This window comes from Pezoporus wallicus, unplaced genomic scaffold (assembly GCF_028554395.1).
Source record: "Pezoporus wallicus isolate ANWC-B61680 ecotype Strahan unplaced genomic scaffold, APGP_CSIRO_Pwel_v1 contig_8746, whole genome shotgun sequence".
Taxonomy (NCBI): domain Eukaryota; kingdom Metazoa; phylum Chordata; class Aves; order Psittaciformes; family Psittacidae; genus Pezoporus; species Pezoporus wallicus.
In genome coordinates, this window is record NW_026642307.1 from 89,701 (window position 1) to 110,470 (window position 20,770).

A 20,770-nucleotide genomic window follows, 5' to 3' on the forward strand; every position below is an offset into this window, starting at 1 on the left:
CAGTTAAGACACTGATTTAAAATTCTGTTAATATAATTACAGATAAGCAACTGTTGCTTTAAGCGGTACTGTATTTGGAACAAACTGAAGCATGATGTGCAGGACATGTTTTTTTTGTTTGGTTATCTTGTGTTTTTTCCCATTTCTGTGGAGGATTTGAATTAAAACCTGTTTGTATTTGTGATCGAAGCTGAGAATTCTGTTGCTTTGAAAGAGTTGTATGTTTCCTGCACCATTTTCTTATTTGCAAACTGAATGTTTGATTCAGAATAAAGTACATAACAAGAAATATCTTTAATAATAAATATGCAGGCTCTTACAGGAACTGTAAAACTAGTATTGTTTTTATCACCCATGCAGTTTGCAACATTTCAGACCAGTTCTTCACTGAAGTATGACTTAGTTTTCACTGACTGGGTTTATGCTGAGGTGTGAGAATGCTCTTAAACACCTTGAATAGAAGTGGCAGACAAAACACTGGCAACTTGAATGATAAAATTTGAAAGACTGAAAGCTGGTGTATTGGCAGTATGCTCTGAAGCGTGATTATTACTTCAAAGGGTGTGGTGTCTCTCCAGTGTTCAGGAAATGTTTATGCAGGATGTGGTGCTTTCTCTGTTGAATACTATTGAGCTAGGGGTTTCACCCTGCATATCCAGGTATATTTCTGTGGTCCACATCACAGATGAGATCAAGTTTTGCACAGTAGTAGTTCTCTGCTGTGAAACTATATATGCCAGGGAAGTCATGCACACACTGTATAGTCAGTAAGACTCATCAGTGTCAACTGCGTTGTGCTGTGTAAGTTTGAAATGCCAACCTTTTCCAGTACATGGTAAGCGTCATAGGACAATGAAAGAAGATACTTTAATTTACAGTTCCTTTCTGTCTCCATAATTTGATGTATGAAGTGGCTCATATTTCTTTCTTAGGTAGTTCTGGAAGCATCAGAAATAATGAGGCCTAGGTATCTCCAAAGATATGAGCACTGGCTGAAGATTTTTTCATGCATCAACATTGCAAAGTGGGGTTTTGTTTGTAGTTTTGTTTTTTCTAATTCTTCTATGCTCTCCAGTCTCTAGCAGGAGCCTGCAATAAGGTTTTCTTTGTTTCTAACAGCTGCTGGATTTTGTTATACTTTTATACTTCGAGTATATAAGCTCTTTCATCAGATGTGGCAGATGGTTTCAAAAGCTTTGGGGAAAGAAGTACATTCTTGCCTGCGTGTCTGAAATGTGATTGTACACAATTTTGTCTCTTAAAGTATTGGGCTAATTGCAAATACTGAAACCAGACACAGTATTAAATTGGAAGAGCTTTCTTTTTCCAGTTTTCCATCTAAGCCACTTGCTATGATAACCCTCTGGCCCTTTGTGGGTTTTTTGTTTCTGGATTAACACCACACTGTCTTCTACTCCTTGGTGAGGCTTTTGGCTTGCAACATTTTGGTGTCTGTGCAGTGCAGGTCATAGGTTTCTAAGTACAGGACTGAACAGACATAGTTAGAAGGTAATGTCCGAATCTGTGGTTTATTTGAATGTGTTACAAACCCTACACATTTGAATGCCCAAAACAGCAATGATGCTGTTCTGCTTTTATTTTCCCTATGGTTTTTGTGGTCACATACAGTGCAATTACTCTCCAGTAATGAAATTCTTGCAGCCTGTTGAAAATGCAGCATGAAAACATTATGCCCTGCTCTGCTTCCTGGGCACTTAGTATCCCATTATGTTCCTTCTGGATTGTACATGTGCCAGTTCTCCTCCCTGTACAGTTTCTCCTTCCTGTGTGCTATCAGCAGGAGCACTGGTACCATGCATAAAAGCATGAGCCCAAATATTCCTGTTGGATCCCAAGCTGCCTGTGGCACTGAAGCAGGGGATCTTGGAGATTTTGTCCTGAAGGTCGCTTTCAGCTGCTGCCTGTCTTCTAGCGAGCGACGTGCTCCCTGAACCTTATTCATGCATGCCCATTGCACTACGGAGATGAGACAGAAAAGCACTTTATTCTTTTGTCAGTCTATCCTTGATGCCAGTGCATGTTGCACGTCTTTTCCTTGTTCCTGTGTGAAGGTCTCCTTAGCTCATTCATGGCTCTAGCAAACAATTTAAGTCTTCCTTGTCTCCAGCCTTCCCATACCGGAAGCAAATATCTTGGGCCTCATCCTGCAAAGTGCTTTGTTGCCAAAGCCTCAGAGGAAGAACTTCACTTCTGATACATGATTTTACAACTTCTATGCCAAAAACTATTAAAACATTTGGGAAGTCAAGCGGGCAAAATTCAGGGAAATCCTGGGAGTTTGCCTTGCAAATTTTGATTTGGTCACCAACCCCATGCCTGAAGATGTTTGCATCTTCACAATGTTAGGCAGTTCTTCCCAGACAAAGCAACCCTCCTGAAGGGCATCACTTGACTATGGCTATATGGAAGGAAGGAATCTTAGGGTAAGATTGCTGTTTTCATTTGTGCTCCGTGTTGGAGGGTGTGATGACTAAGCCAAGTGAGTGCCACTAAGGCTCATAAAGGAGGAATTTGTTTCTGCCTCAACTTCAGGCAAAAGTTACTTCAGTAATGCTAAGCAAGCCCTGTAAATGACAATTTGATGCGCAGTTGGTATCCATGTATTTTGTGGGTGAGCAAGGTGAAGTATCTGGAAGCTGTCTTGCTGATGTGCTGAGCACTCACAAGATGAATTGTAAAAACAAAGCTGGATGCAGATGCTGAAAGTAGGGGATAGAATTATTATGTGAAAATTTGAAATGTTTGAAATGTTGCAGGTAATGAAAAAGAATCTTTAAACAGGCAAGTGTTTTCTTCAACCCCAGGTGTCCTTTCTGACTTTTTATATGTCCTTGTTTTGTGTCTAAGGCATTGAAAAATCCAAATGAGCCAAGAATGAAATGAAAGTAGGAGAGAGAAATGATTTTTTTTTTTTTTTTTTTCAGTGCAGTCAGGTCTGCATTCTTTTCCCCTTTAAAAGTTTTAAACTAAAAACACTGCTGCACATAACAGCAACCAGCATTAATGGGCATTTTGTCTAGCCAAGTGAGATCAGAGCTGTGAGGTAAGACTTTCTTACTGTTATACTTACAGTATAACACTGAGATGCTGTTGACATGTCATAGAATAGTTGATGAGAAAAAGTGCTTGAGAATTCCATACAATAAATATTGTGGAAAGCCATTAACTCTCAGGAGTAAAAATGAAAGCACTTGCTTTGCTTAAACAGCAACATATCCTGAGATGTCTTCAGTGAGAGAAGAACACCAAAGACACCAAATAGTACGTATGTGGAAGAAAACTAAAGGTAAATTGGCTGGCCACAGTCTCGAAGTTTTTGCTTTCAAATAATTGTATAATCAAATGTTTTACTGTTCTTTCTGGGGATGTTATGCCCTTATCCTGGTAATTGCTTTAAAATAGAAAATGTTTTGTAAGAATAGTGATGTACCTTCAAAGGGCAGTTTCTTAACATAAGCTTTCCTGAAAAGATCATGGGCTCTTCCCCTGTGTTTTAATCAAAAGATTACAGTGTGCTTTAATGCGCTAAACTCATTATGTTTCTTCTGTTCAGAACTGATTCTTGAATTCTTCTCTTAGGTCTGATTTGGACTCAGAACCCTTTTCATGGTCTACTGAAATGAAAGCTATCTTTTTTCCCATTATCTCTATAGACTTTAAAATCCAATCTGCTGTTTCACAGGGAATTAACAAAAAGGGGAATGAACATAATAGAGTCACTATCACTGAAGGCAACAATTCGATTACTGAACAGATGAATGGTGAATGAACAGCCTCACTTAAAAAAAGAAAGAAATCAAAACCCTGTGGGTAGGAAGGTTGTAGCTGGAAGGTTGTGTGAGAACAGAGGCAGCCAGTATGGAAAGGTGGGAGCACAGTCAAGAAAACCTTAGCACTGACTGTCCTATAAAATTAATGTTTGTGAGTGCTGTGAAATAAAAGTAGGTTGTAAGGTGGGTTAGCTGTTCTCTGCTGGCCTGAGTAACACCCTCACAGGTCCCAAAGAATGCCTTTGTGCTGCTTCGCTTAATTCACTTCCAAATTGGATTGAAAAGGGTAATTTTTTTTGTGCAGAATAAGCACAGTGAGCAAGCACAGTGAGCAAGCACAGATACTGTGCCTGGCTATTTCCACCCTTAAGCCCTGGAGGACACTTGCAAGAAACACTGCAGATGCTGTCAGAAACAAGCAATTCTTTTGTTTGTTACTTAGAAAGTGCTGGTGCAAATGTCTTCAGCCAGAATTAACAATCCCCAGCGTAGCTCCATCAGGTTGTTGGGTTGTTGTTGTTGGGGTTTTCTTCCAAGTGTCAGGACGCAAGCACATCTGAGATCACCCTGCAGTGCCACCATGTGCGAAGAGATGCTCTGCAGTAGTGGATTCAACAGAAAAGATGATTCAGCACCTGCTCTTATAGTTTTTACTTTATGTTCTTCCACTTCTCTAGGAGCTGTATGAGAGTGTATGTGGGGAATATTTATTCTTAACAACTATTAAAAAATAGCATTATTTTTTAAAATTCCAATCTGCAAGGAGGGGGTGGGGGTGGTGAGGCACAGGGGGGGATGTCATGGTTAATAAACAGACTTATACCCAGATGCTGTGGTAAGCACATTTTCTATCTTTATGAATTCAAATGTCATCTTATACAAGGCTTGTTCCAGGGATCTTACAAGTAAAACCCAAGTATGAATCCCCAGAGCTCCCACCTGGCACATAAAGAAGTTTTATGTGGTGCAGGTTTGCCTAGCATAATTTTCAGTGAAACTTTTCTTGGCTCTAACTGCAAATGGTTTGGTTTGTGTCTGACCAGACAGTTCTGTGGGGCTCATTCATGGAGATGCTGCTTTCTAAGCTCATAATATTTTTAGCTTTCATCTCTTCTAGTTTTTCATTTAATTCATTTAATTTTTCATTTAATTTTTAAGGGAAATTGTAATTGTCCTTAAAAAATAAATCTGGATGGAAATATTTCCCAAACTCAATGCTGGAGATTGAATTTCTCATCAGCTCAGTTCAGAAATGTTTTTTGACTCTGCTCTCATTCAGGCTCAGCTGTAGCTGATGTTATTCTACGTAAAGCAGTAAGAGTCCTGTACTTGATGTGATTACTCTGAGTGTGTTCAAAACTATGTGTGTTGGAAGATAAAATGTGAACAGGATGGCTTACAGCAGGTGGGCCTACAACAGCCCCTTCACCGAGTATCACCCCAGCTCCCCTTCGTACGTGTGCTATTCCCTTTCCCAGTTGTGGATCGTCCAGAAGCACAAAGACGCACGCTGACTATTAGGATGTACAACAGCTGAGAGCTCAGACCCAAGGAGCTCAGATAGTGCTGTAGTCTGCTTCTTGAGATAATGACATCCACTTGTACACCATGGGACTAAGGGAATCAAGTATGGCATCTCTTCTCCTTCACAGCAGTTTAGCTCGTGCTTCCCCCAAAGAAGGTGCACAAGTTCTTACACTAAAAACCACTTTCTGTGGTCTTCAGGCAGCCCAGTAAAACCACAGGCTGCAGAAGTGAGTTTTCACGTTGCACATGCTGGTGTGAATCATGTGCTTCTTCCAGCCAGGACCCAGACTCCTGAGCCATTTCCCCAGAGATCTGCACAGCATCAGCGCATCAGGCAAGAGGTCTGTGTTTATTCATTACAAAGCAACTCTCTCAAAACACAAATAACTACTGAGTCTTACTCAGAGTAAGTAGGGTCTCTACTACCAATTTTATTTAGCTCTCCCTCATTTAGCTTCCATGGTACTTTGTGAACAAAGAAACAGGATTAAAAGCAGTTGCATGACTTTGTATACCTCAGTTTTCACTCTGTGTTAACACTTGCAGAACGTACTTCAAGTTAGATGCTAAAATTGAGATTGGTTGATCAGTATGGGGTAGAGAAAGTAGTGCTGTAATGCTCATAGGAACTGTCACTTCTCTGAAAGGAAAGGAGCTTGCCTTTTTACAGTACCTCTGTAGCAGCAGGGGCTGCTGCTAAGTGTTTCTGCAGAGCAGTCTGCTGCCCCAGCTGTGATGCTGCATAGCAAGTCTAATGCTTGGAAGTGGCTTTTAATGTCTGAACTTCCAGCAAGTCAGCCTCGTGTTTTCCAGTGTTGACATGTGGCTACCAGATTGTAAAATCCAATGCATGTTATGAAAGCACATCAGCATTGAATTTAAACCATGCTTTAATAATTTGGCCACCTGTACAATATCCTAATAATCTTAGAGAACTTGAGATCCTCTGTGAAACTATTTGTAGCAGATGTTAAATCTTTGGTGTATTCTACACATTTACACACTGGGGGACAGATATTAAACACTGCCCCTTCAAAAATAACCCAAACCATATTTATTTCAAAGAATTAGAAAGGTTCATAGCAGGAAGTGGATGCAGGAAGCCTCATCCATTGTTGTGGTTTGTTTTAAAGGTGTGCCCAAAATGAGATGAAAAAAGTTACTGCAGTTGGACAAAATTAGTTGAGTGTTTAAAAGATAAAAAGCCTTTTTTTTTTGTATTTTGTTCCACCAACTTTCTCAGCTGTTGTTCTTTTAGTTCAGCTGTCTTTCTTTAATATTTTATTTTAGTGCTGTTCAGCTCTCTGACCTTGAAGCTGTAATTATGGGATGCTAAGTCCTGAGCATCCAACTCATTCTCTGATGACTGAAAAATTACCCTTTTGGTCAGAACTTGAGAGGCAGAAATGGAAAGCTTGCTGGCAAGAGGCAAACATTCCAGTCTGACATGACTGGGTACCGAGTCTCTTTAGGAGCAAAGCAAAGTCCTGCTTTTAAAGGTAAAGACTTCGCTGACAAGCAAACACACACACACATATATTTTTATATATATATATATATATATATGTATATATATACATTCTCCATTGATGTAGCAAGCTTCCAGTGTGCCAACTCTGAATCAGCTTTAGAAACCATGACAGTTAAAATCTGAGCATGGTTTGTGGTGGTTTAATTTGCCTCCTGAGAAGCTGATTTTACCCTATGAGGGCTGAACTTTTCCTTTCTTTCTTTGTGATGAAAGTTCAGGTTATGGTGAAGACACGTGTTTTTAGGAGCTAAGGCTTTAGGAAGATCAGTAAATGTGTCTAACTCAGCATTAAATGGAGTACAAGCCCCTACCCCTTCCCTCAGCTGCTTTCTTTTTCTTTGTAGGAAGCATCACCTCCGGCTTCTTTAGTCTGGGATAAATACCACTTCATACACTTGCCCCACTCTTCCATTTTTCCTTCTCCAGTTGTGTCTTTTGTCCACCTTTCACACTGCCCTTCCTCCCCTCCTATCCTTGCATTTCAGACAGTGTCCAGTCTCAGGTGTTGTAGAGGAAACCTTCAGACTATGTTGTTTAGTGAGAAGACCCCTGGCCTTTCCCTGGGATTTATTTGTGCTGGCAGCAATGGCAGGCAAGTGCAAATTCTGGGAAGAAAAAGTTGGTGGGGTGCTGTTAAATGCAAAGAACAAATGCTAGACTGACAACAACTGGCAGGGCAGAGATGGACAGTGGGATTGAGTGCCCCCTCATTGAGTCTGCCAAGGAAACCGAGCTGTGTGTTGCAGTCAACACACTGGAGGGAAGGAATGCCATCCAGAGGACCTTGACATTCTTGAGAGGTGGCCCAATGCCAACCTCATGAGGTTCAACCAAGCCAAGTGCAAGGTCCTACACCTGGGTTGGAGCAATCCCAGGCACAGCTACAGGTTGGGCAGAGAAGAGATTCAGAGCAGCCCTGCAGAGAAGGACTTGGGGGTGTTAGTTGATGAGAAAATGAACATGAGCCGGCTTCAGTGTGCGCTTGCAGCCCAGAAAGCCAAGCATATCCTGGGCTGCATCAAAAGGAGTGTGACCAGCAGGTCGAAGGAGGTGATCCTGACCCTCTGCTCTGCTCTTGTGAGACCTCACCTGGAGTATTGTGTGCAGTTCTGGTGTCCTCTACATAAAAAGGACATGGAACTGTTGGAACAAGTCCAGAGAAGGGCCACAAGGATGATCAGGGGACTGGAGCACCTCCTGCATGAAGACAGGCTGAGGAAGTTGGGGCTGTTCAGCCTGGAGAAGAGAAGGCTGCGTGGAGACCTCATAGCAGCCTTCCAGTATCTGAAGGGGGCCTACAAGGATGCAGGGGAGGGACTCTTCATTAGGGACTGTAGTGACAGGACAAGGGGTAACGGGTTAAAACTTAAACAGGGGAAGTTGAGGTTGGATATAAGGAAGAAGTTCTTTACTGTCAGGGTGGTGAGGCACTGGAATGGGTTGCCCAGGGAGGTTGTGAATGCTCCATCCCTGGCAGTGTTCAAGGCCAGGTTGGACAAAGCCTTGGGTGAGATGGTTTAGTGTGAGGTGTCCCTGCCCATGGCAGGAGGGTTGGAACTAGATGATCTTAAGGTCCTTTCCAACCCAAAGCTTTCTATGATTCTACCAGTATTTCCTGATAGGGTCTTCAGTTTTGCCTTTATTTGTCCAAAGGCAATTTGGCCATAACTTTTGGAAAAGCAGAGCATGCACAGGTCTAACTGGATTGTCTCACCTGCTTCAACCTCAAGGATCTCATCCAGGGGAAGAATGAAAAAGCAGGTGCTCAACCTCTGGCTAGAGTTGATGTGCTTTGCTTAAGGAGCAGAGTGGAATACTCTAGAGGCTTTTGACTAATTAAAACTTGGAATTTTGCTATATTTTCTGAATTCACAAAGGAAACAGGAGAGTCAGTCAGTGAGCTGTGCTGACTGGTGTGCTTAAAGGTTGCCACTGAAAATCTGTCTCAGGGAGTGAAAAGTGTGAGTGCTGCTGCTGGATCCCATAAAGATATGTCTGGTTGGCTTTTTCTGCAGCAGGTGTAGTGTCAACCAGGGTGTGACCTTTCTGTTTCTGGAGGAGATGGATCACGGGTGTTACACAGGCAAAAAGAATTTGCAGCTGGAGACAGGGATGGGGCAAACTTTTCCTCTTTTATCATTAATCAGTGCAAAACTTTCCTCATGTCTGGAATAAAAGAGCATCATCCTATGGCATTGTGGTGCATGAGGTGATGTTGAAATATGTGATAACCTTTGCTTTATCCTGAAATAAGCTAAAACTCATCCCAGAGGCTTTTTTGTGTTCCCAGTTGCAGTGAATGTAAACATGCATGTGTATCTATAGACTTACATAATCATTTACAGACTTTTAAAACATAAACATGGATTTAAAGTTGCTGAGCTTGTATCGACAGGCTGTTGGAAACGTACAGCTTCTGATCTTTTGCATGAAATAAGTGTTATTTTCCTCTCAAACGCTAGTTTACTTAACCAGGTAGATCATCACAAGCAATGATTGAGATCTCTATTTTGATTTCTTGGCTTTATAGTTTAGCATTAAATGTGCTTGTTGGGACCTGATAAATGTAGCTGTAATGGCATGATTTATTTGCATGTGTATACAACTGATGATCTTTAAGTCACTACTGTGCATATCCTGCTCCCCCCACCTCCAGAGTGATAGCTAACCAACTCAAACAGCAACTAGAAAGGAAAATAAAGGAAAGGCCCACGGAAATGGCACACAGACAAGGACAGTGGATGAGTGGTACTATTGTTCCTTTAAAATGAGACGACAAAAAAGGAAACCGGGTGATTCAAACATCAGTTCCTGTCCTGACCAAGAACCGCCCGGCTTCTGCCTGGTTCGGACAGGAACCAGGAGTTACTCCATCTCTGATACGTGTGGCATGTTTGGGTTTCTCTTGACATCTCTCTCATCTCCTCTACCTTTGATGCTTCTCAGAGGTTTTGGATTTGATGTTCAGGCTCAGACTCTCCAAGTGGGACATATGCAGGCACTTGCATCCCAGTGATCGAGGACCCAAAACATCAGGGCCTGGATCTCACCAACAGCACATCTGTGAGCCAGGGCAATGGTGTCTGTTAAGGACTTTGTATCTCAGGTAGCACTGACCCCAGTGCTGGCAGTAAGAATTATAGAATGGTTTGGGTTTGAAGGGACCCTAAGATCATCCAGTTCCAACCCCCTGCCACGGGCAGGGACACCTTCCACTAGACCAGGTCACTCAAAGCCCCATCCAGCCTGCCCTTGAACACTGCCAGGGATGGGGCAGCCACAGCTTCTCTGGGCACCCTGTGCCAGTGCCTCACCCACCTCACAGGAAAGAGCTTCTTCCTAATGTCTAATTTAAGTCTACCCTCTTCTAGTTTAAAGCCATCCCCTGTTGTCCTATCACTTCACGCCCTTGTGAAAAGTCCCTCTCCAGCTTTCTTATAGGCCCCTTTTAGGTACTGGAAACTGCTCTAAGGTCTCCTCAGAGCTTTCTCTTCTCCAACTGTCTTCCCCAGCTGTCTCAGCCTGTCTTCATAAGTTATGCAGGGTAGGAGCATGCAGGAGTCATCCTACAATGGTCTTCCAGGAAGAGTGAACGGAGTGTTTGGGACCAGTCAAAACTGTAATGAAATATGTTCATTTCCCTAGAGAGTTTTTTTCAGTCAGCGTAAATGCTGTTGATTTCTGTGGCCTTTGGAGCAGTCTTCCTTGTCCATATACCAGACATTAATTTAATAAACACAAAATCACTGCTTTGGTCTTAATATTACTGAAGACATGAGCTGAATGTGTAGAAGTACGCAGAACTGGTAAAACAGTTCCTGAACTGTTATTGGCAAAATGGAAAGCTGTAAGTCTTGAAGTGTTAATGTGGAAAACCTAATGCCTTTTTCATGGACAAACGTTTAAAGTATTTTGTTCCCTATATTTTCGAAATCATAAAATAATGAAAAATCAGTCAGTAGTTCTTGAAATGAGAAAACAGGAGATCTTATTCCTAACAGACCACAGTAGCGTAACCTATATATAGTCATGCACTTTAGCTCTCTCGATGCTGCTTTTGCACAAAATGCTTCTGTCCCAGAAACATTTCGGCAGCTAATGAGCAGTATGAAACGTGGCCTTGGCAACTGTCAGGTTGCTGATGCACCGTGCTTCTGTGTGTTTAGCTATTTCCTTCTCTTGTTTTTGCCCTCAGAGTTGAAATGACGTGGGTATTTCTTCTTCACTGACTGAAGCAAAGTAACCTTGGAAAAGTTATTTTGGGTCCATAAAAGCATGAAAAAATTCCACTTTCAGAACAAAATGAAAAGAAAAAAAAAGAATTTAAAGGTTTTTTTGGTTATTCGGTGGAAAGTTTAATTTGTTTTGAGATTAAGTATCCATTTTATTTCTTTAATATTATCGTTGTTATTATTATTATTATTATCATTATTATTATTAAATCCATGCAAAGTTGACTTGATTTTTTTCTCAAAAGTACCGGTATGCAGCATTCCTAGATGTGAGGAAAGGGTTTACTCCTCCTCATTCCTCTGTTAAGACGATGAGCTAATTCGCCCTAAATTTAAGGAATCCCTTTGTTTTCATCCCAGCATGTCCCCGCTCCGCCTCTCCCAAGTCCCCAGGCTTAGGGGAGCGGGGTTGGGGCGGGGCTAGGCTCGGGGAGGGGGCGTGGCCTCAAGGGGGCGTGGCCTGCGGCTGCTGGCGCTCTGCTGCGGTGGGTCCGCACGGCGGCGCTGTGGCGCAGCGGCAGGCGGCAGCCGGAGCGTGCTGCGGCGGCCGGGGTCGGGACCGGGGTCGGGGCCGGGGCCGGGACTAGGTGAGTCGCGGTCGCTCCGGAGCTCGGAGTCGCTTTTCCCACATGTAAATATTTGCACTTTCAGCCTGTTTGATGTGTCGGCTCTCAAGAGACAAGGCGATAATAGGTGCCTTTGTAAGGTCACAGCCGCTTGGGATTGCTTCCCCCCCCCCCCCTTTTCAGGATTTTAGGAGCCTTTGGGTGTGTGGTATCCGCCGCCGTGTCGAGCCCCGAGGGCTGTGCCCATACACCGCCGGGCTGGCGGTGCCCAAGCGATTTCTTCCCCTGTGCGCCATTTCCCTCTCCTGCTCCTGAGGCGCTTTATCTAAACCCTGCTGGCATTTCAGCTATTTTAGTTAGTTATCAGCGCCATCCGTCAGCAGCTTGCTGTTGTGATTGGCACTTGTTTTTTTACAGCGCTCTGCTTTTTCTGTTGCCACGATAACATATATTGTGCCATGTTTTCAGATCCTGGCCGATTTCGCCATATGGTTTCCATATGGGAACATGCTGCTCTTGTTAGCCACCTTCGAAGCAGCCTGTCAGCCAGGTCCCCGCTCAGAAACAAATAAATTGTCTAGTGTCTACTGTATTTCCTTTCAGGCCGCACTCTCCACTTTAAACTTGGCAGCATTTCAGAACAATCAAAATCCAATCAGCAGCCGTGCTAACTCCATATGTTTTATTTCCAGACGACACGAGGTGGAGGAAGCTGGAACTATTCTTGGCATGTAGCAGCGTTCAGGGTGACATGCCACAGATCACGGCGGTACCCAAAGCCCCATTCAGTGCAGAGAGGTGGTCAGGTTTCCTGCAGAAAGCTGCAGCCGGCCAAGCACTGCAGATCAAATTAGTTTTCCTGGAAAGTGGAGCACCTCTAATAGAGAGTGAAACAAATGTAAACTACGATTAGTTCGATGTGTTGGAAATACGCCGGAGTCCTCTGGAGCTGAGCCTTACAACATAAACAAACTTGACAGGTTACCTCTCTTTAAATGGTGTTTTAAACGCGGTCATTACTCCTGTCATGGGTCTGTTGGCATGTTCTGCTGGGCTGTGTGCTGGAGTCCATCCGTCAGTCTCCTGCCTCTAAAAACGGTGCAGCCTGCATCTGGATGTGAAGCAGCATGTCAGGAGGAACGCGTGTGCACAGGCAACAGCAGTTTCTCCTACAGAGCTGCTTGGCATCCCCTGGGATTAGGCCTCTCCCTGCGAGTTTGAGCTAGGTCTAGTTTATTCTAGTCTATTTTTTCCTAGTCTGGGTTATTAGGTGCAGGTGATGACTGCAGTGCATGACCTGTGTTGGCAGGATCACTGGCATTCACCGCAGCTCACCTGCCTGTGCTTTATGAAGGAGAGAGGTGGATGTAACAGGGTCAGGTTAGTGCCTGTGGTCTTGTAGCACCTCACACCAGCAGCAGGTTTGACCCTAGGCAAGGCACCTGACCCAGCAGCACGCAGGGATGAAGGACACAGAGCTGAGGAAGCTACTTGGTTAAAAGTAGGCAGGAGGCACAAGGCAATGTTGGGACTTGTGCTTGTATCAGTTGAATGCAGACACCAGGAACCAGCTCTCAGAGCAAATTGTTCCTGCTTGGAGAAGTGCTCATGTTAAGGTGCGCAGGGAGAAAAAAGTCAAGCACACAGGAAAATCAGTTCTGATCCCAAAGGGACTGCAGTTCTCAGAAGAATGCAAGGAGAAGAATGAACCAAAACTAATGTGAGAGGGTAGGTTTGGGTTGGTGGCAGCTTGAACACAAGCCTGGGCCAGCCATGCAAGTAAAGAAAGAGTTGCAGAGTGGTTTCATGGAGGCTGAAGAGAGCAGCAGGCTCATCTCCCAGCCTGTGGTCCTGTTGCGTTTCTCCCTCTGGCTGCATGTTGGAAGTCCAGCATAGTGCAAGCGAAGTCCTCCATTTTGAGACTTTTCCTGAAAGTGAGTTGTAGCCCATTCCTTGAGCCTACGGCAGAGTGAGGAAAGCTCTCTGCCAAAGTGCAGGAAGCACCAGCAGAGCTGTTGAATGTTAATCCAATATTTAATGTTCAGTGGGTTGCCAGTAGTTATAAAACCGGTCATATGGTTTGATGGCTGTATACAGCTTTCTGTGGTTACTTTACATCTGGCTTCAAGAGTGACGGATTTGAGAATATCACTAGGATGTCTGTTAGGAAACACTGTGAGGCCTTAGGAAAGGCAATAAACCAAGATTTGTCATTGTCAGGCAGCTGGCTTGAAGGATGCTTTGAAAAAGCACTCTGCGTGACCTTCGAGTGCAGAACAAAGTCAAGCTCCCAGGCATCAAAGTAATGCCACATGTCAGGAAGACCCGACATGTATGGAAAGCCTAGAAGGTGATAGCCAGCATGAGGCAAACGTGCAGATCAATGCTAATTAAGTGAGTGGTAATGTCTGAGTGAAAATAGCTGTCGGACCATTCAGCTGTGGTGTTTGACAATGCAAAATGCTGGTGAGTGTGGAGGAAGAGATGCACAAGCAGGACTCCCAGAGCCTGCCTCTCTTCCCCAGGCTCTCTGGAAGGAAAACACAGTGCTACACACATGGCTTTCCCACTGGGAGACCGACAGAGGGATGAGAGGTGTTGGTGATGTCTGTATGGTGCTCCTGGAGGGAAGGAGGGAACTGGGGCTGCACCAGCAGAGAGTGGCTGTGTTGGTTCATGACTGTGCTCATTACCAGAAAAGCTTTGGTCAGGTTGATGACAGTGGAGGGTAAAGGACATACGGGAGCGAGTGCTGGAGTGGATAGTTTGGGGATCCACAGACTGGTAATGTTTTCGGTTCAGATCAGAAACCCATAGGGCTTTGAGGCAATGAAGTGGACAAACTAGTGCCTATATCTGCTTTTTCTAGCATTCTTCTTTCCCTTGGAAGTGGAAATATCCTTCCTAAGGCATATAGCACACAGACAACCTTTACGGGTAAAACTTTACCTTTCAAGTGTGAATGTTTATGTGATGAACCGAGCGGAGAGCTTTGCACTCTTGAAGGAGGTCAGAAGGCTGGGGGAGTTTGGGACACATGGGCATGAGGGTCTCAGGTTTGTCAGCAGCAATACCCAGAGCCTGATCTACAGGAGCTTGGAAACAGGGGTTCTTTTCTTTGTAAACCTCTTTTTCCTTATTCTGTTATTCAGTCTTGTTCACCTCCTGGGTTCAATATCCCTTTCCAAGCTTTTTGTTTTCCTGCACCTTTTGAGTCTTTCCAGCCTTCCCTAAATCCTGACCCACATCCTCTCTTTGTGAAGCATTTTCTTTTCCTTCCTCATTACCTCATTATTTGTTTTTCACAATTGCCTTGCAAGCTATTCCTTCCCTCCAGTTTGCTTGGTTTATTTGCACATCCCAGCTTGTTTTTCTTTCTAGAAGGAAGAAATGCAGAGGCTCACGTAAAATATTGTACAGAATAAAAGGTACGGCTTTCATCATTGTTTTACTTTACAGTAGTAAACTTCTTCGTATATTTAAATTAACCATGTTGATGTGCTCAGGCTTTGCCCCTTCCCTGAAGCAGTATCAGGGGCTGCAAGTGGCTGCAGGGCCTGTCCTCGGATGGAGCAGGAAGCGGGACATGTCCTCTCTTCTTTCTCTTGTAGGATGCTTGCTTTGTTGGCCTCTAGAGGACAGCTGTTTCAATAAGAGCAGACAGGAACAGGTCACAGGGATTAATATTTTCAATTTCATTTTAATTTAATTATTTTTTTTTAATTTTATTCTCGCCAGGGTTGGAGTGTTGGGTCTTTCCCTTCCTGCCATCCCTCAAACACTGAATGCAGAAATAGCAGAATTAGTCTAGTCCAACCAATGATCTGTTTCCCCCATTTTTTGTCATTTTCCATTGCATTTCACCAGATGAAAAGAACAGACATAAACCATTTTCAATTCTAAGGTGGAACAATTATAATTTTATTATTTGTTATTAATTCAGTTATAAAGCCTGAAGCTGAACCCAGAAATCAAACAGCGGGTTTTGAGATGGTTTTTATAGCTGCCTGTATTCCCCCTGAGAAAAACCATGAAATTAAAGCTTTGGGCTTTTATTATCCTGTTTTCCCTAATGAGATGCATCTCTGTTGCCTAAACAAGGAGATGTGAATAGACTGAAGGAAACACAGAGCAAGTCAAGTCCTTCAGCACTTTTGTGGTGGCAGAAGCTGCTCGGGACAGCTCTTGATCCAAGGTATGTTGAATGCAAGGGCAGGAATCACTAGGAAGCAGGAGGGCAGTGTTGCCACGTCGTATGAGTTTGAGTGCTCTGGTACTTGCTGCTTTCCTTTAAACCCCCGCTGCCCTCTAAGCGGCGGTATTTAATGTGATGGAGCCCGGCGTCGGGGAAACCGCACTGCTGAGTGAAACCCCGGTGTTTGCTCCCTGCTCCTCTGCTCCAAGTTCAGTTTTGGGTCCCTGCCGGGACAGTTTCTTTGTGAAATGAATTCGTGGCTTACGATGCCATGAGTCAAAGTTTTCTTTTGTCTGTAGTACTGAATGCTGCTTAGACCAGCGATGTTGTTCACGTTGGGTGTTTGGTTTTACAGGTTATGCTTTGGAGCAACCTGCTGCTAGCGTAGCTGCACTATGTCTGATTGTGCCCAAAGTGAATTTGGTGAGTTCCTGCAGAAAACACGTTTTAAATAGAAAACAAATAAGCAGGACCTTGTTCATTTATATGCTTCTGTAAGAGGCTTCATTTGAGGAGAGGGAGAACACATAACCTGCTGTTCAGTGACAGCGTTTTAACTCACACTAAAAATAATATACAAATCAAAAAGCCAGCCTTCAGCCTGTGCACAAGCATATACATAAGTCTGCTTGTGCATGTCTATTATGATAAAGTATATTAGGCTGATTTATGGAATTATTTTGGGGGGGGGGGTGCTTGCTGCAAAGTATCAATTTTACATTGATTTCCGTCGAGAGAAACAGAAAGCCAGTATTTGAAATTATTGTTGCCATTTTCCTGCTTGAATTCCTTTCAGTATCGGTGAAATCAGTAAGAGCTTTGCCTTTGATCAAATGATCTGGGGCTGGGCACTCAAGGTTGCATTGGCTTTTAGCTGTATTTTCCTTTTTCAGGTGGGTCTATGATATATTTAATGTTTAACCTGAATGTTCCACACATTTAGGTGCAGGGCAAAATGCACATGCAAATGGGATAACAGTAAAACCTGGGGAGCATTAACAGTGTATTCAGTGCCTTCCAAGTATGTAAGTAAGTTGCACACTGCGTAGAAACAAAAAACTACCAAGTGAACCTGCTTGGAGCCCACCGCTGCAGTAGGATGCATCTTGACGCTTGAGGAGGTAACCGCTGCTTTCACACCACACAGGCAAACCAGCCCTGCACCTGGTGAGTGCATTTTGTGGTGGGCACAAAGAATGGACTCTGAATTCAAGTGGCAAAAGGTGATTTTCAGCACCAGCTTTTTCCTCCTGCAGGTGCTGTCCTTCTGGGCTTGGAAGGGCTGTTCGCACCTCCAGAGGCTGCTTGAGTTCAGGACTTCTGGTCCTTGCTTTTCCAGGTGTGGCAAGAACTTTGTAGTGACTAGCGTGGTGCCAGGGGCTGTTAGCAGAGATCAGTGAAGGCTGTGGCAGAATGTGGCTGTCTGGGGAATTGAGAAATTTATGCTCTTCATATAGAGAAAGAGACCAGAAGGCCATTAAAATGACAGGGTGCAGATAGGCAGAGAAGAGGCAGGGGAGAGCCATCCATAGGAGCTGGATTTTCTGGCCAGGACTTTTCAAGCCAGAAGGGGGTCTAATGGAAGGGCAAGATCAGCAGCTGAGCTTCAGCCTTTGCTGACCAGGCACTTGTGCTGTGCGCACCACCTTTCCCCACAGACACTCAGACAAGATGGTTTATCTTAATTTTTTCCTGATTGTGTCCTTCATTTTAAGAGCACAGGCTATGTGGTAACCCTTAGTTCCCTGCTCCCTTTGGGCCTCTGCATCTCTTCCCATCTCCCGTGGCTGCTGTTTGCTGTAAACACAAATGGTTTGCTGAGCGGGACTGCGCCGTGGTGGAGATGTGGGATGGCTCCACGGAGCTGAAGGAATTACTTTTGCAAGAAAGGGTGTGATCTCAGATATGGCAGATGGTAGGTACTGTGTGTTTGTATAGCCCTTCCTTATTCTCTAGACTGGAGTAAAGCACAAGTTATGTGTCTCTTTCCTGTGAAAGCTTAGCCAGCAACAAATAACATGGGAATGAACAAGGGTAAGGGAAGGAAAGTGACTCAGGTTGTCTGTCCAATAAAAGGATGAAGTTCAACAAGGCCAAGTGCAAGATCCTGCGCTTAGTTTTGGGCAACCCCCAGCACAGCTACAGGCTAGGTTAAGAATGGATTGAGCAGCCCTGAGGAGAAAGACTTGGGGGTGCTGGTTAACAAGAAGCTCAACATGAGTTAGCAGTGTGACCTCATAGCCCAGAAAGCAAATGGTATCCTGGGCTGCATCAAAAGGAGCATGACCAGCAGGTCAAGGGAGGTGATTCTGCCCATCTATTCTGCTCTGGTGAGACCCTGTCTGCCGTCCTCCATACAGCTCTGGAGCCTCCAGCACAAGAGGGACATGGAGCTGTTGGACCAAGTCCAGAGGAGGGCCATGAAGATGATCAGAGGGCTGGAGCACCTCTGCTATAGAGGCAGGCTGAGAGTTGGTCTTGATCATCCACAAGAAGAAAAGGCTCCAGGGAGACCTTATAACAGCCTTCAAGTGCCTAAAGGGGGCCTACAAGAAATCTGGAGAGGGACCTTTTACAAGGGCATGTAGTGACAGGACAAGGAGGAATGGCTTTAAGATGAAAGAGCATAAATTTAGATTAGAGATTAGGAAGAAGTTCTTCCCTGTGAGGGTGGTGAGGTGCTGGCACAGGTTGCCCAGAGAAGCTGTGGCTACCCCATCCCTGGCAGTGTTCAAGGCCAGGTTGGATGGGGCTTGGAGCAACCTGGTCTGGTGGAAGGTGTCCCTGCCCATGGCAGGGATTGGAACTGGATGATATTTAAGGTCCCTTTCAGCACAAACCATTCCATGATATAGCAGTTGCACTTAGTGAACTCAAACTGTAAGAAATGGTTGAGTCAGTCACACGGTTTTTGAATTGTTCCTTCTAACATTTGCAAGTGAGTGAAAAGTTGTGGAAAACCAGGGCTCAATCTGCCCCTTTAGGCACCTGCAGAAAGCACTCAAGTGAACTGGCACCCCTGAGAGAAGGTAAACCTTGATCCTGGAAGTTACTCTTCACGCCTCCTCTGTGGAAGCATTTGAAGGGGATCCTTAAGAACACAAGCTGTTTTCAGAAGCCAGGAGGAAGGTGTCTGTGGGTGTCTCAGCAGGCTGTTTGGTAGCCTGTCCTGATGGGGAAGAAGAGCTGAACTCCCTTGGAGGGGCTCAGTGTTCAGCACCTTCCTTGTGCTTGTCTCTGTGAGACCAGGACAGGACAAATTGTGAGGAGAAGATAGTTCTAAAACTATTTTTTCAAGCTTTGTTTTGTACATGTTTGTGTTTCTGTGGCTTCTGGTCACAGCACCTCCTTACACAAGCTAAAGTGATGAAGGAGCCAGAGCTGCTTTAATGAAAGTGCAGTTAAGGATCTGTTTTGTTGGCACGTTTTCCGAAGGATGTTCAGCTGTCAGGGCAGACAGACAAACCTCGCCAAGGGATCCTAGCAGGCTCGTGTCACATCAAAGGTCCTTATTGTTTGTCTCCTTTGCAGCCGGTTATGCCACTGACAAGCGAGCAGCAGAGGCTGGGTGTCCCTGGCACAGCTGAAAACAAGGGGGGGGATGACTGGCTGCAGTAGCTGGGATGCAGGGAGTGTCCATAGGACCCCAAAGGAAGCTGATGGGAGTGCAAAGCTGGGCTTTCTGGGGAGGCTGCCAGTGGTGTGCTGGTGTCAATGGGCCCCCAGGGAGCTGTGGGATAACTTTAAGAAGTAACTTGTGAAAAGTAACTGAGGAAAAGAAGCCTTGTGTTCCCTGAACGAAGGAATGAATGAACAAATGAACACATAAATAAGTGAATGAAAGAAGAGGGTGAGTAGCGGCTGCATCCACAGGGGTCTGAGCCTGATCTCTGTGAATCAATTCAGTCACTGCTGCCTGGACTGAATGCTTCAGCAGTGACTTGGTGGAAAGCTATGGCCAAACTGTCTCAGAAATACTACCCCTGAAGTTTTTGCATTAGAGATGCTTGCTAAGGAATTGCTTGGGCTTTTGTAGTCTCTACCCACGTGGTTTAGAGAAGAGAGGGCAGAGCCAAGAGGATGCACACAGCAGGGGGATGCTTTTGTCCCTGCAGCTGCCAGCTTTGAGGATGCTGCCAGGTCAAGGGGGAGACATTCAAGCCAGGGGGTGGACTCCCAGCCCAGGAAAGGTTACACTGGTTAGACTGCAAAGGTTAACACATCGTTGGCCCTCCACCCTCAGCCCAGAAGGGGAGAATCAGCAGTGCGGGCATTAACTGGTGTACCCTGTATCTTTTGAGGGAGGAGAGACACGTGGCAGTGGGAATGAGGCGGCTCTGAGGGCAGGAGGGTGCGTGACCCTGCCTGCCCTGGGGTATAAACCTCCTCTCGGTGACATTCCTGGCCACCTTTTTCCCCATCCCCTTCCTTGGTTCCCCATCTATTCCAGATCCTTACAGCTGCCCGTTTTCCCTTGTCTTTTTCAGCCCTGATACTAGGCCTGGGGAATGGCAGTGCTTGCCCTGTCTCATCTTCAGAGCCTTGCAGGGTTGATAGGGGCTTACGGCCTTTCTGATGGTTTTGCTGTGATTCTGCGTCCCCAGTTTGGTGTGAGCAGCACTGGGCCCATGGGCTGTAAAAATCTGAAGGAAAGAATGTGTTCTATGTTGCTGATTATTGTTATTTTTTAGTGCCTAACATACGCTGTTTTGCATAGGAGCAGTGTTTTTTAAAGTGTGTGCAAAGTGGGCAGGGAGACATCTCGGTGCTGTAAATTTGCGTTTCTGCATATAGAGAAGAACAAACAGCAAAACCTTCACTGGTTGCACTTTCTCAGTGCAGCTTTCTGGCATCTGTCAACTCTTCTTCCACCAGAATTCGTGCTACAACCCTAGGTGTAAATACAGCAGCACAGGACAGGCATAGCA